At 54.9% G+C, this 14,279-nt stretch overlaps 1 protein-coding gene across 14 annotated transcripts in view; it reads right to left on the bottom strand.

Annotated features, from left to right (window-relative positions):
* Positions 1 to 14,279, bottom strand: part of JAKMIP1 (janus kinase and microtubule interacting protein 1) — a 137,578-nt gene that overhangs the window by 74,995 nt on the left and 48,304 nt on the right. The window lies entirely within an intron of this gene.

Below are 14,279 nucleotides of genomic sequence, written 5' to 3' on the forward strand. Positions count from 1 at the left end.
CACCAGAGCAACCTGTAGGCCACTGGCTGCAAACGTCAGTGAGCCTCAGTTGCCTGGGGTGCACGTTTCAAAAGGCAGGTCCCTGGGGAGCCCAGAGCTCAGGGCACAAGGAGGTGTGTGGTGGGACCAAGGACACCGGATGTTCCGTCCACACTCCCAGGTGACTCTGGAAGAGGATCTGAGGACCGCACCCTGAAAAATGGGCCGTTATAAAGATCAGTGGCTCCCCTATGCCGTCCCCGGCCTAGCACAGCACTGGTCACTCACACTGCTAGCTCTGTGCCCCGGGGAGGTGACGGTGGTCCCTCCAGGCCTCTGTGACCGCCTGGCCAGGCCGGGGCTGGTTTCCTGGCTCGCGGGGGCGCCATGATGAGCTAACTGCCCCTCCAGCACCCATATTTCTCCAGGGGAGGCCCGGGCCTTCAATTTGGTGGAGGTGCCCTCCCAGCCACAGGGTGACAAAGCCTTAAGATAGGGTCTAGACTGACAGCTAATGGGACCTGCATCCAGGTGACTCCTGTCACCTTTCACTAATCGCCACAACTGCCCTACGAGGTAGGTGATGTGGCCCCGTGTCACAGATGAGGAAACTGAGGCACAAAGAGGCCGAGTGCTAGCAACAGTCACACGGCCAAGACGAGAAAACAGCATTAACCTGGTCAAGGCCCACAGCTGGATTGGACGTGGTGAGTCTGGACCCCCCCCCCCCAGCCCCCCAGCCCCCCAGCCCCCAGCACTGTGCTAGCCTAACCCCATGCGGCACTGCCCCTGACAGCATGACTCTGCTCCCCTGGTCCCCTTGCTCTGCCTCATGGTTGTTTCCCACGTGACAACCCACGCGGGTTCCAAACAAGCAGGGCCTGGGTCTGTTTTGCTTCTCACTGTATCCCCTGTGCCTGGAATCAGAGCTCAGCATGCAGGAGGCCCTCCAGAAGTATGCGCTGAATGAGTGAGTGAATGAACGAGTGAATGAACGAGTGAGCGAATGAATGAATGAGTGAAGCCCTATGATGCATCAAGTCCCGTGCTAGGAGCTAGGGAGCGTGTGGTCCTTGCAGCACCTGGAGAGGTAGGCACAGATGTTAGGGCCATCCTAGAGATGAGAGAAGATCGAGGCACAGAGAGGTGCAGTAAGCTACTCCTAAGCCACAGAGCTAGTCAGTGGTAGCACCGGGGTTAGATCGCCTTGGGAGAGCATGCACAGCGAGAAGAGAACCTTCCGGCATGCAGGAATGCCAGCCTTCGCAGGTGGAGCCGAAGAGATGAAGCCAGCAAGGGAGGCCATAAACGAGAAGCCTGGAGCTAGAAGGAGAACAAGGGGGGACCAGGGAGGCTAGGAGAAGAAGGGGTTCTAGAAGAAGGAAGGAGTCGACAGAGAGCAGCTCCTGACAGGGCAAGAGCAAGGCAAGGGGGGACAACTGACAGATCCTCCAGATTCAGGAATATGGGGTCAGGGGCCTCGGCAGGAGCTGCTTTGGGCAGGGGGGCAGGGAAGGGGAAGGGGAGGGGGTCAGGGGCCTCGGCAGGAGGTGCTTTGGGGGGTGGTGGAGGGGGACAGGGAGGCAGACAGGGAGCTGGGGCCGGGTCTCATGGATGCCAGCACTCCAGGCAAGCTGTAGATGCTCGGTGCTTGTGAGCTGAGGTCGAGCGTGACCTGATAGGCCTGGGGGCGCTGGAATGTCTAGCCATTTGGGAAGGCGGAGGTGGAGGCCGGCCACAGCCCTGCTGAGCAGGAGGGAGCGGTTTTCTCAACATGCCATGAAGGATTATCCAGGCACAATCAGCATCCCCACGGATTGATTCCAGAAAGGTCCGTTCTGTCTTCAGAGACGTATGAACTCCCTTTGCTCTCATGTGACTTATTAGAGCATGATCCATAATTCATTCCTCGCTGCCCTGACCCGCCTGCCTTTACTGGCACAGAAGCTCTCGGAAGCCGCCCCGCCCCTGAAGAGTGAGCAGGGAGCACTCTCCAGATCCATCACCCAGAGGGAGGACTCTTCTCCTGTCCACTCCATCCTGTGGCCCAACGACACCACCTCTAGGAACACGCCGTAAGGACTAACCGGAGATACGGCCTCTGTAGAAACACAGCTCTCCTTCCCAACAATCCCAACAATCCGTCCCCCCAGCCCAAGGGACAGTTGAGTAAATGACACCAAACCACAGGGAGAAAGATGAACGAGTGAAAAGACAGAGTCAAAGAACAAATACAATTTGTGATCTCAGTTTTCAGAAATATATATACTTGGGGCGCCTGAGTGGCTCAGTGGGTTGAGCGTCTGACTTCGGCTCAGGTCAAGATCTCACCGTTCGTGAGTTCGAGCCCCGCGTCGGGCTCTGTGCCGACAGTTCGGAGCCTGGAGCCTGCTTCGGATTCTGCGTCTCGTTCTCTCTCTGCCCCTCCCCCACTTGTGCTCTGTCTCTCTCTCAAAAATAAATAAAAATGTAAAAAAAAATTTTTTAATAAAAAAAGAAATATATATATATGTATGTGTGTATGTACTTATTCATTTTTTCCATTTGATCACAAGTATTTTTTGAGCCCCTGCTGGGCTCCAGGCTCAGTACCCTGGAGAGGTAGGCACCAGGTACCCTGGGACGCAGTGGTGAGGAACAGACAGCCAGGCGTCCCAAATGTTAGCAGCGACTGCCCGAGTGACAGCTGATATTTACCTTCTTCTTTACGCTCTTCCAGATAAATCAAATTTTCTATTTCTATTACTGCTTTACAGGAAAAAAAATGATGCCTTTTTCTTTTTTTTAAAAAAGAAAGCAAGTTTCAGAGAACCATCTGGATCTAGCTGGGAAAGAGAGAAGACAGAAGCCAAAGGAAAAGCAAATGGGCCCTGTCCCCGGACCACTGCAGCGACACCTGCTCTTGAGGCTGATGGACTCTCCGGGAGCAACTCCACCGCGTCCCTAAGGGCCGCCTGGAAGGGAAGGACCCGCCTGGGAAGAGAGGACCCGAGCCACATCCCCCAGGACACAGCTGACTGTTCTGTAGGACGGCCTTGTCACCCACAGTAAGTGTGTCCTCTCAGCTCACGCTTTCCTGGCTGGATGGTTCTGGGGAAGTCACTGAACTTTTCTAAGATTCAGTGTCCTCATCTGTTAAATGGGCCCATGGCACTAAACCTCACGGGGGTGTGTGGGAATTGCTCAGATCCGTATCTGTGCTCAGCAGGACATTCAGCCCAATGAAGACACTCACCAAACAAAAGAAATATGAATCGATTAGAAGGAGTGATGCCAGCCTCCCAGTGGCCTCCGTGAAGGTCAAGATAACAGGTGCTAAGATTAGGCACCACTGGAAGCCGCCGCGTCAAGGTGCAGCCCAGCCAGTGTCACAGTTTCTCAGCGGCCCTAGTATATGTCCTGAAGGCCCCTTTCCCTCCCCAGCAGCCCCTCCCAGGGTCCCTGAAGATGCCAGAGAGGACAGGGTAGCAGATGAGGCATCTGGGCCTCAGGCAGGTCAAGCACCTGCCCAAGGCGGCACAGCACGCCGGATGCAGGCAGTGAAACGGGCCCACTCCTCGTGAGGCCCTGGGATGGCACCCCAGCTGAGCCACAAGGGGAGGGCGGGAGAGGAAGCCCCAGCCCGTGGGGGGACAGTACACCAGGAGCACCTGGGGGACCGTGAGAACAGAGCCCGGTGAAGTCTCGGGGCCAGTCCCCAGACACCAACTTGTATCAGCCCCCCTGGCCAGCTGGATCCCAATGCCTCCTAGTCTCCCAGCCAGGCGTTCGGGGCCCCAAGAGCAGAAAGGCCAAAGGAGAGACAGACCAGACCCCCAGAAGGGAGGCCGTGTGTGGGGATGGCCCCATTGTCACCCCAGCCACCCCTGGAAAGGTGCGTGCACACCAGCGTCTCAGGAGAGCCTCAGCACCTGTTCTCCGCTTCACGGATGAGAAATGGAGATCGGCATCTGCAATCAGATGCCTGCTTCACGGCCATCAAAGGTGCAGGCTGACCTTGAAGAAAGCCTGGCCCGTGAAGGGGTGTGGGCCCCACAGGGTCTGACTCACCCCGAAGTTCGGGCCCCGCCACCTGCCACCTGCCCCACACTCCCCAGCAGGCCACGGTGCATTCAGTTCCCTGACAGAGAAAGCCATCCTCCCTCCCGCTCCTTTCATGGCCACCTCCCGTTCTGCCTCCTCCAGGAAGCCTCCCCTCATGACCCCATGGTCTGGCACCTCCTCTCGGCTCCCAGGTTGGCAGAGGGCTGCCCTGTGTGTTTGCTCCTCCGTCAGCCCCTCGAGGGCAGGATCTTGATACAACATTGGCCAGGCCGGGGCCTCAGTCGTGTCGCGATGAGGGGATACAGGAGGAGATGTTACCCCAAGTTATGGGCTGATCAAAGTTGGGGATCTCGGTGGGCCCCAGGCAGCTGGCCTCCTCTGCCAGGAACACACCCCCCCCCCCCCCCCGCTGCTCTGGCCCGAGGCTCACAGGGTCGCTTGTCATCCTTACCAACAGCCCCGCAGCTGCTGACCGCCATGATGGCCTCACCCATGGAGGCAAAAGTAGGTCCTTCTCCTACTTGAGATGAGCTGGGTGCCCACTCCGTGCCAGGGGCTTTCCATTCCGAGCACATGAGCAGACAGCACGGCCCCGGGCTGACAGAAGAACCCCGCAGAGGCTCAGCAAACATCCACCCAAGGCCAGTGAGCACCGCACAGTAGGCAAATCTCCAGTCCCTCGCTCAGAGCCCATTATCTCATGCTTTACATACAATGCTAGCAAGCACAGTGTCTGTCTCCCTGCCCAGAGCAGAAAAGGAAAGTGAGGGGGGCGCCTGGGGGGCTCAGTTAGTTAAGCGTCTGACTTCAGCTCAGGTCATGACCTCACAGTTCGTGAGTTCAAGCCCTGCGTTGGGCTCTGTGCTGACAGCTCAGAGGCCAGAGCCTGATTTAGATTTTGTGTCTCCCTCTCTCTCTGCCCCTCCCCAGCTTGCATTCTGTCTCTCTCTTTCTCTCTCTCTCAAAAAATAAATAAACATTAAAAAAAAAAGCGAGGAACTGGAAGACAGTTTTACAAAAGATAAACACAGACAGGCAGTGACAAGGGAACAAAGATTTTCCACCACACTGCCACCAAAAAAAGAGAGTAAAGTAATAATTCCTTAAATACTTAAAAGAAAAAGCCCGAGAGGCCTAGATGTTAACTTTTTTAGGAGACATTGTTCTCCACTTACAACAAATTAATAAGGCTGTTGCTGTCTAGACTCTTTTCATATTGGTGCAAAGTAGTCGGTGGAAGTTAAAAAAAAAAAACTTCCAAGGACGCCTGGGGCGCTCAGTCGGTTGAGCCTCCAACTTCGGCTCAGGTCACGATCTCGCAGTTCGTGAGTTCAAGCCCTGTGTTGGGCTCTGTGCTGACAGCTGAGGCCTAGAGGCTGCTTCAGATTCTGTGTCTCCCTCTCTCTGCCCCTTCCCCGCTTATGCTCTGTCTCTGTCTCTCAAAAATGAATAAACGTTAAAAAAAATTTTTTTTTTTTTTAAATCTTCCATAAAATGCGACAAATAATGTCAAGTGAGTTAGGTTTTCCTAACACTTATTCTGGTTCCGGGGTAAAGCTCTGTAGTGAGAACCCAGGATGAGGAACGGAAGAGGCCCAGTCACTCACCCAGGCCTGCCACCGTGCCTGCCACTGACCTGTGCGTGGCCCGGCCTGGGCTGTGTCCTCAGCCAACGTTTCTCATCATGCAGGGGAGATGCGCCGTGCACACGGCACCACGTGGGAGCAGGGCTGCTGAGCGCCAGTAAGGTCAGAGAGGCCAGAGCAAGCCACCTGTAGCCCGAGCCCCACGGCCCCTGCGTCCCATCACACACCCCAGAAGCTCAGAGCCGGCGGGTCCTGGAAATGACAGCAGAACAGCCACCTGCCCCACCGGGCCACCTCAGGCCACCTCCTGACCGTTCCCAGGACTCACCTTGGGCCACGCCTCCTCCAAGCCCCTGTTGGACCCACAGGCAAGGTCAGGGGGTCCTTGTAGCCCACGTTGCACTGGATGATTCTAGGCGTCTTTGCCTGTCTCCAGGACTATGAGGCCAGCATTTACAAATGGGGAAACGGAGGCCCAGGAAGATCACAGGCCTGCCTGGGGTCCCAGAGGGACTGGCAGCCCAGAGGGGAGAGAAGACCCCACAGCGCCCCCCCCCACCCCATCTCACAAGGTGGTCACCAGAGCTTACCTGGTGCTTTAGAAGCAGTGGAACTAACACCACCCCCCGCCCCCGCCCAGGACACTGTGGACCCCGCCCAGGCTCACTGAGGTGCCCTTGGCTCCACAGCCCCCTCTGTCTGGCTGATGATGTCATTCATCACAGCAGCTGGGGGGTCCCCCCACCTGGGTCAGCAGGCCCCCTGCCTAGGACCCTCCTATTCCAGGGGCCACTGAGGCTCAAGAACCCCCCCACACACACACATAGGGCCGCATGCTCTCGCCAAGTTGGTGCCAACTCTCAGCCCCATGAACCTCAAGGCCTTAAACAGTCTCCCTGCCCCCCTCCTCCCAGCCACCTACCTCCCCAGCCCCCCACTGAGGGCACTTTCCAAAGCAGAGGTCAGCCCACTCCCACCCCAGTGCAGAAAATTAACAAAACATCACCAATGATAACAACAACGACAGCAAATCAAGCTTCAGGAGTCCCGCTGTCTCAGGGACAGACCCAGTAGGGACCTTGCAGTGGGGTGTCTGGCTGGCAAGGCCCCCTGCCGGCTCCCCCAGGGCCACCTCTGCGCTTGTTTGCAGGCCTTGGCCCTGTGGACTCTCAGCTCCTCCTCAGTCACCTGGTTTACTCAGTCTCCAGCACCAAGCAAAGTGCCTGCCCAGAGCAGGTGCCCCAAACATCAGGATTCCCTCCTTGGATGTCCGCTGGGTGTGAAAGCATCGCCCATCCCCAGACCCATCCCCATGGGTGTCCTTCCAGTCACAAAGCCAGAAGGACACCAGAGGTCCTTCAGGGAACGAAGGTTTCCTGAGTCCTTGATTAAAAACAGCCCCATTCCACAGAGAAGCCAAGTACAGCCACGTGAGGACTGGCATGTGCGTGGGCAGAGACGGGGCACCCGATGGTGGGCTCGGCTCTCTGGCCTCCCCCCACCCTAGTCGCGCACCCTCCGTATTTAAGTATGGCTGCAGCACAAAGACAAGACGTTGAGCATCGAGGACCTTGGGGCTTGCTCTTGGGTAAACACAACTGGGAGCAGAGGAGCTCAGCTGGCTGAATGCATCCCATGCTTTGCCCAGCATGACTCTGCTGCCCGCCTCCTACCCACTGAGCAAGCCGCACCCCACCCTGCCCCTACGGGCTCACGGCCCCTCCTGCCCAAAGCCCTCTCCTAGACCTCTGTCTGTCTGCTCGTTTCAACGTCTCTACACATAGATCACGAAGAAACCACCTCTGTATCCTATGTACAGCCACAGAAGGGGCACAGCGAAACTCCCCCATGGGCCATGCTCCTCTGTCCCTAGTCAGACACCCCTTCCTTCCGCTGGCTGCATCACCTACCACTGCCACCTGTCACTGTCACCCCAGCCACAGAATAAGCATGGTCATCTCAGGGCCTTCCATGCTCCAGCCCGGCTCAGGGCTGGATGGAGGGGTGCAGTTGAGAAAGCACAGTTGGACCGTGAAGACACGGCCTTCAACAGGGGCAGGAGGCCCAGGAAACTCTGGACGACCTCTGTCACCTGAGCCTAGCGTGTCCAGCTTGATGTGTCCCCAAGGAGTAAAGTGCAGCCAAGTTCAGGGAGGGGAGGCCTCTCTAAACACCAACGCATAGAGCTGGGGCCTGAACTCACGATGCCCCCCGCTAAAAAATAAAAAATAAAAACAAAAACCAGAGAAGCCTCCAGTCAGGGCAACGCCCAGACAAGTCCTGCCCAGTGCGACGCAGGTGGGGCACACGCAGGCGGGAGCGGGGGAGAACAGGGGAGGCCGGGGTGGGGGGAAGGAAGGAGGGAGGGAGAACACAGAAAGAATTGCGTCCAACTCCCAGCTTCTGGTCTGGCGCGTAAGGAGCTTGGAAGTCCTCACCCTCATCCGCACGAGGAAAAGCTGAACCAAAAATCAGTAACTTTTCTTACGCCCGTCTGTCAGCTGAGATCACACGGCACAATTTGGAGAGGCAGACAGATGGATACCGAGAATAACAACCCTACCAGGGCAGAAACTGCCATGGAAATAAATCAGTTCAGGTTCCTTTTACCAGATACTTCCTGCCCAGTTTTTCCACAACTGCAAAATCACAAGGCATTCGAAACCCACCTCGAAGAGACAGACCAAGCATGAGACCATGAGACCCAGGCTGAGACAGGGAAGTGATGCTGAAACTATCAGACCAGGACTGTGCGGTAACTACGATTAATACGCGAAGGGCTCCAAAGGAAAAAGTAGGCAACACACGAGAAGAGATGGCTAACGTTAGCACACACGGGAGTTCTGCAAAAGGACCACAAAGAAGTGCTAAAGGTTAAAAAACAAACCAAAAAAAAAAAAAAAGGCACTAAAATAGAAACGAAGAATCCCTCTGAGGAGATCATTAGCCGACTGGACCCGGCTGGGCAAAGAACCAGTGAGGATAGGTCCATAAATCTATTCCAAACCGAGCAGCAAGGAAAAAATACGACTGAAACAGAACAGAGTATCCCAGAACTGTGGGACAATTACAAAAGGCGTAACAGGTGCATCGTGGGAATCCCAGGAAGAGAAGAGAGAAAGGAAGAGAAGAAATACTTGCACCAGTGATGTCTGAGAATTTCCAAAAGTCAACGTTGGACACCAAACCAAAGATCCATGAAGCTCACCGAACACCAAACAGGATAAATACCAGAAAGCCAACACATCTTTTCATAGGCACATCCCGCTCACGCTGAGGAAGATCAAAGATCAATGAAAAATCTTAAAAGAGGCCGAGGTGGGGGGAGGGCGCCTTACCTAAAAAGGAACCAAGGTAAGAATCACATCAGACTTCTCTTCAGAAACCACGCAAGAAGAGAGTGGAGTGAGATCGAGTGTTGAGAGGAAATTCCCACCAATCTAAAATTCTGTACCGTGTGAAATCATCTTTCAAAGGTGAAGAAGTAAAGGCTTTCTCTGACAAAATTTGAAGAGATTTGTCACCAGTAGATCTTCCTTGCAAAAAAAAAACAAAAAGTGATAAGAAGTTCTTCTGTGAGAAGAAAGATGATGTAGGTCAGAAATGCAGACCACGAAGGGAAGGAGGGACGGAGGGAGGGAGGAAGGGAGGAAGGAAGGAAGATAGATTTCAAAATATGAAAATTAAAAACATTAAAATGAAAAGAAATACAGATCTACACAGGAAAAGGAAGAGAGCTAGACAAGGAATACAAACTTTTAGTTTTCTTCTCTTTTTTTTCAAGTAGGCTTCATGCCCAGCGTAGAGCCCAATGTGGGGCTTGAACTCATGAACTGTGGGACCAGGACCTGCCTGAGCTGAGATCGAGAGTCAGATGCTTAACCGCCTGAGCCACCCGGGCACCCCTTATTTTCCTTATTCTTAAATGATGTATCAGGTGACGGTGGTCAAAATAGTAACAGCAACAACGTATCACGTGATTACAGCTTCTGGATGAGGGGCACGGAAGGCAGTAGTGCGGTGAGGGTCGAGACAGAGGGAACAAGAAGACTGTGTGGAAGGTGCTTGCACGCTACATGTGACGTCACACGGTGTCATTTGGGAAGGGACTTGGATTAGGCGTCTGTGTTACGTGTCTGTTGCAAATTCTAAGGCCGCCACTCTGAGAAGTTAAGAAACACAGACACGCCTTGGAGACATTACAGGGCTGCTTCCAGACCCACTGCAATAAAGTGAATACCTCAGCGAAAGGAGTGAAACGAATTTTCTGGTTTCCCAGTGCACATCAAGGTTACGTTTATACCATACTGTGCTGTTACACGTGCCATAGTACAATGTCTAAAAAAAATGTATATACCTTAATTTAAAAATGCTTTATTGCTAAAAACAGTTAACCATCATCTGAGCTTTCCCAGAGTCATGATCACCGATCACAGATCACCCTGCCAAATGCAATAATAATGAAAGAGTCCGAAATATTGTGAGAATTACCAAAATGTGACACAGAGACACGAAGGGAGCAAATGCTGTTGGAAGGAACGGCTCTAACAGACAGGACTTGCTCGACGTAGGGTTATCGCCAACCCTCGATTTGTAAGAGGCCCTATCTGCAAAGCACAATAAAGCGTAGCTCAAGAAAATGAGGTGTGCCTGTGTAACTGATATGCCGAGAAAGCAGAGAAAATGGGGACACGTAAAATGCTCAGTTAAAACCACAGAAGGCAGAAAAAGGGCAGAAGGCAAAAAGAGAAACAAAGAACGGGGATGAATAGGAAAATAACAGGGGTGCCTGGGTGGCTCAGTCGGTTGAGTGTCTGACTTCAGCTCAGGTCATGATCTCACAGTCCGTGAGTTCGAGCCCCACGTCGGGCTCTGGGCTGATGGCTCAGAGCCTGGAGCCTGCTTCCGATTCTGTGTCTCCCTCTCTCTCTGCCCCTCCCCCACTCATGCTCTGTCTCTCTCTCTCTCTCTCAAAAATAAATAAACATTAAAAAAAGAAAAATAAGAAATATGGTAGATGTTACTCCAACTATATCAATAATCACTTTGAACATCAGTGGTCCAGGGGCACCTGGCTGGCTCAGTCGGTGAAGTGTCCGACTTTGGCTCAGGTCATGATCTCACGGTTTGTGGGTTCAAGCCCCGCATCAGGCTCTGTGCTGACACTTGGAGCCTGGAGCCTGCTTCCGATTCTGTGTCTCCCTCTCTCTCTGCCCCTCCCCTGCTCATGTGCCCTCTCTCTCTCTCTCAAATATAAAAAATATTTTTAAAAAATCTTTAAACATCAGTGGTCTAACTGCACCAATAAAAAGACAGGGACTGTCAAAGTGGTTGGGAAAACGGCAGGCAGCTGTGTGTGGTCTACAAGACAGCAGTGAACTTCGAGACCGCCCCCCCCCCCCCGCCCGCCCAGGCTGCCACAAAGCCAGCTGTCTTCCGCACGTTCCTCGTCAACGAAGGGAAACGAACCCCCAGCCGCTGCTGGTCTCCCGACGTTGACAATCTCTCACCTACACCCCAAAGCGCCAGCTATTTGAATTAAAGAAAGATCTTCGTAATAAATTCGGTAAGATAAAAACTGCATTATACAACTGATTCTCCAGAAGCACGTTGGGAAATAATGTGGCCCGAAAGAACACACAAAACCATGATGACGAATGTAAATTCGCAAGCGAAGACCAAGCCCTAGCCAAGAAGAACGGGGAAGGTAGCTGAGCGGGACTCCCCTGCCTGTGCTCCTGGGTGTTTTGTGAGCAGGACTCAGCCCCGCTTCCCCATCCACAGCCAGCATCTCCTGAAGCAACGAGAAGCAGACTCTGTGAGCAGCTTCTTTGAAAGGCTTAGAAGACTCGTAAATGTAAAGGGCTCGTTTCCACACGAAAAAGCCCACCATACCTACTCCGTAGTGTTTACACTCTGACATGGAGGGAGGGAGGGAGGGCAAGAAAGAGACAGGGCCAATGTTAACCCCACTTCCTTAAAAGCATGAACAGTCACCAAAGAACTTAGTCCTTCTCCACATGTTGTAACCAGACTCCCTTTATCCCCTGAGCTCTGTTCTTTCCACGGGTTTCTTTTCTAGCCATAATATTAATGCCCAGTAGTTGTTGGGGAGGGGGGGGGGCGGGGAGGGAGTCGGTGTTTTATCGAGTTTCTGGCAGAGCCGCGAAGTCCAGGGACTATAAGCCCCATCGATGCCGTCTTCCCCTGGGCCCCGGGGAATCTCTGGAAGCAGGTTCCCCGTGCGCTCCTCAAATCCCGCACCTGCTTCCCTCAACTTCCCAGATTCCCTTACAGGGGGTGGGGGTCGTGTAACCAGCCCTGGCCAGTGGTGCGTGAGCGGCAGTGACTTGTGTCACTACGGGGCTGGGGGGGGAGGAGGGGAAGAGCCCTAGTGACTCCTCCTCTCTCCCCCTGGGGGCAGAGGCCTTCGAAGCCACGTGTTGAGATGATGGCATGACCAGACGGGAGCGCAGGACCCCTGAAATCCACCCCCGGACGAGAGCCCAGGGGACTTGCTCCAGAGCACGGGTGACCCAGAAGGGACCTTTTGGGGCTCCAGCATCACCTCGACAAACCCAGCTGATCCTCCCTTCCTGCGATGCCCTTCCCCCTTTCCCGCCCGTCCATCTCCTTTTTACATTTATTTATTTGTTTTGGGAGAGACAGAGACAGCACCTGTGGGGGAGGGACAGAGAGAGAGACAAAGAATCCCAAGCAGGCTCCGTGCTGTCAGCGCGGAACCTGACTCGGGGCTCGAACTCACAAACCATGAGATCGTGACCTGGGCCGAAACCAAGAGTCGGAGGCTTAACCGACTGAGCCCCCCAGGCGCCCCCACCTGCCCACCGTCTTCCAAATGCAGCTTGGGGGTTACCTCCTCGGACAGCTGGTGCTGGCACGACTTCCCACCCTCAGGCCGGCGGGGGCGTCCCCTGCACACCGTGGTCCCCGAGCTTCCCTTCCTCAGAGTCCTGATCGTGCTGTGTTGACACACATGTCCTCCACCTTCTGAGAGCCCGGCTGGGCACCTGTCCCCGGGCAAAGGCAGCGGGCACGTGCCTGTGACACAGACGTTCACATGCACGCACAGGAAACCCCGCGGCGCCCTCCTTCACGCACGCAGACACTAGCAGGTGCCACGGGGGCCCAGGGATAGAGAGGTGACCGGATCCAGATGATGACCCTCCCTCTCCCACCGGGTCTTCAAGTTCGGCAGGGTAGGGGTGAGGTGTCCGTAATAATCAGCCCGACACGGGAGACGAGGGCTAGCCCGCCGTGGATGCCCCGAGGCGAGAGAGGCGCCTTCCGTGATGGAGGCAGCCTGTGAGCTGGCCCCGCAGCACCAGCAGGACCCGGGCAGGGACAGGAGAAAGACGGAGGGTCCATCTATTCGGAGTCTGGAGGGGCCTGGGGCGGGGTTCCTCGGGGACCACTCCTCCCCCATTCTCAAGCTGCAGGATGCCACCAGAGCTGACCCAGCCCATTCCAGAGATGCGCACTTCCGGGGCCCAGCCTGGCCCTCCCTTAACAAAAATGCCACCATGTACATGGCACATTGCAAAGTAAAATAATCTAGCCACCCCCCCCCCATCTCATTGCATCAACCACCACAGCCCAGCTGAGGAGGCAGTGATGGCCCTGCTTTACGATGAAGCAAACAGAGGCCCGCGGAGCCCCAGCCACCCTGCACTTGAACCCGAGCCGCCGTGAGCCCCAGCCACTGGCTCCTCCCCAAATCACTGCCCGCCAGCACGGCCAGCTCTCACAGAAGTTCTCACAGACGTTTTCAAATTATCACCTAGCGCCCGGGTGGAGACTGGTGGCGGGCGAATCGAGAAACGGTGGATGTGGGGAGAATCCCGCGGTGAACGAACAGCTCCTTCGACGTTTCCAGAAGGGCTTGGACTCTCGGCAGGCACCTATAAACCCGTATTTTGGCCTCTTTGAACCCAAACAACCACGAGAATATTTAATCGCCCTGGGAAGGCTTATTCCTGCCTCCCGGCGGTAATGTCTTCCTCCAGGAGCAGGAACGAGGGGAGCACCACAGGGACCTATTACAAGTGCTAAGGCCATCCCTTTAACCCTATCAAGCTCCCGAGAGGGAGGTCTCATTTTTCATGCCTCGTACCGGAAACAACGGGAGGCACAGAGAGGCCAACCCACTGCCCACGCTCACACAGCCAGAAACAGCCCTGCCATCACCCGGCGCTCAGTTACCCCTGACTTATCCTTTCCACCCCTGCTTTTCTTACTTTTGATGATGGTCAGTGTTGGTCAAGAGCCGAACTAAGGTAAAGAATTTAGATTTCCAAGGAACCGCCGACTCGGGAAGAGGCCAGCCACGAAGGTCCCCTCCCCCTCCGCTCCTGCCGGCCGACGGTAAGCCCCGTGCCAGCCAGTGGGTCCGGACTGCTCTCAGAAAGCTCTGGCGGACGGCACGCAGAGATCAGACCACAGTGCCTGCGATCAGCTCATCTTCCACCGGGCAGCTACGCGGGGTCTTGTGCTGAATCTCAACACGGAGCTCATGGAATTCAACCGACTATCCCATTGTACGGGTGAGGAAACTGAGGCTCGAGGAGGTAAAGTGAGGAGCCAAGATCCCACCCCGGCCTCCACAGGCTGTCTGCTCCAGCCCTCCTCTGCTCCAGGATTCGGATTCCC

Source organism: Neofelis nebulosa, chromosome 3 (genome assembly GCF_028018385.1).
Source record: "Neofelis nebulosa isolate mNeoNeb1 chromosome 3, mNeoNeb1.pri, whole genome shotgun sequence".
Classification (NCBI taxonomy): domain Eukaryota; kingdom Metazoa; phylum Chordata; class Mammalia; order Carnivora; family Felidae; genus Neofelis; species Neofelis nebulosa.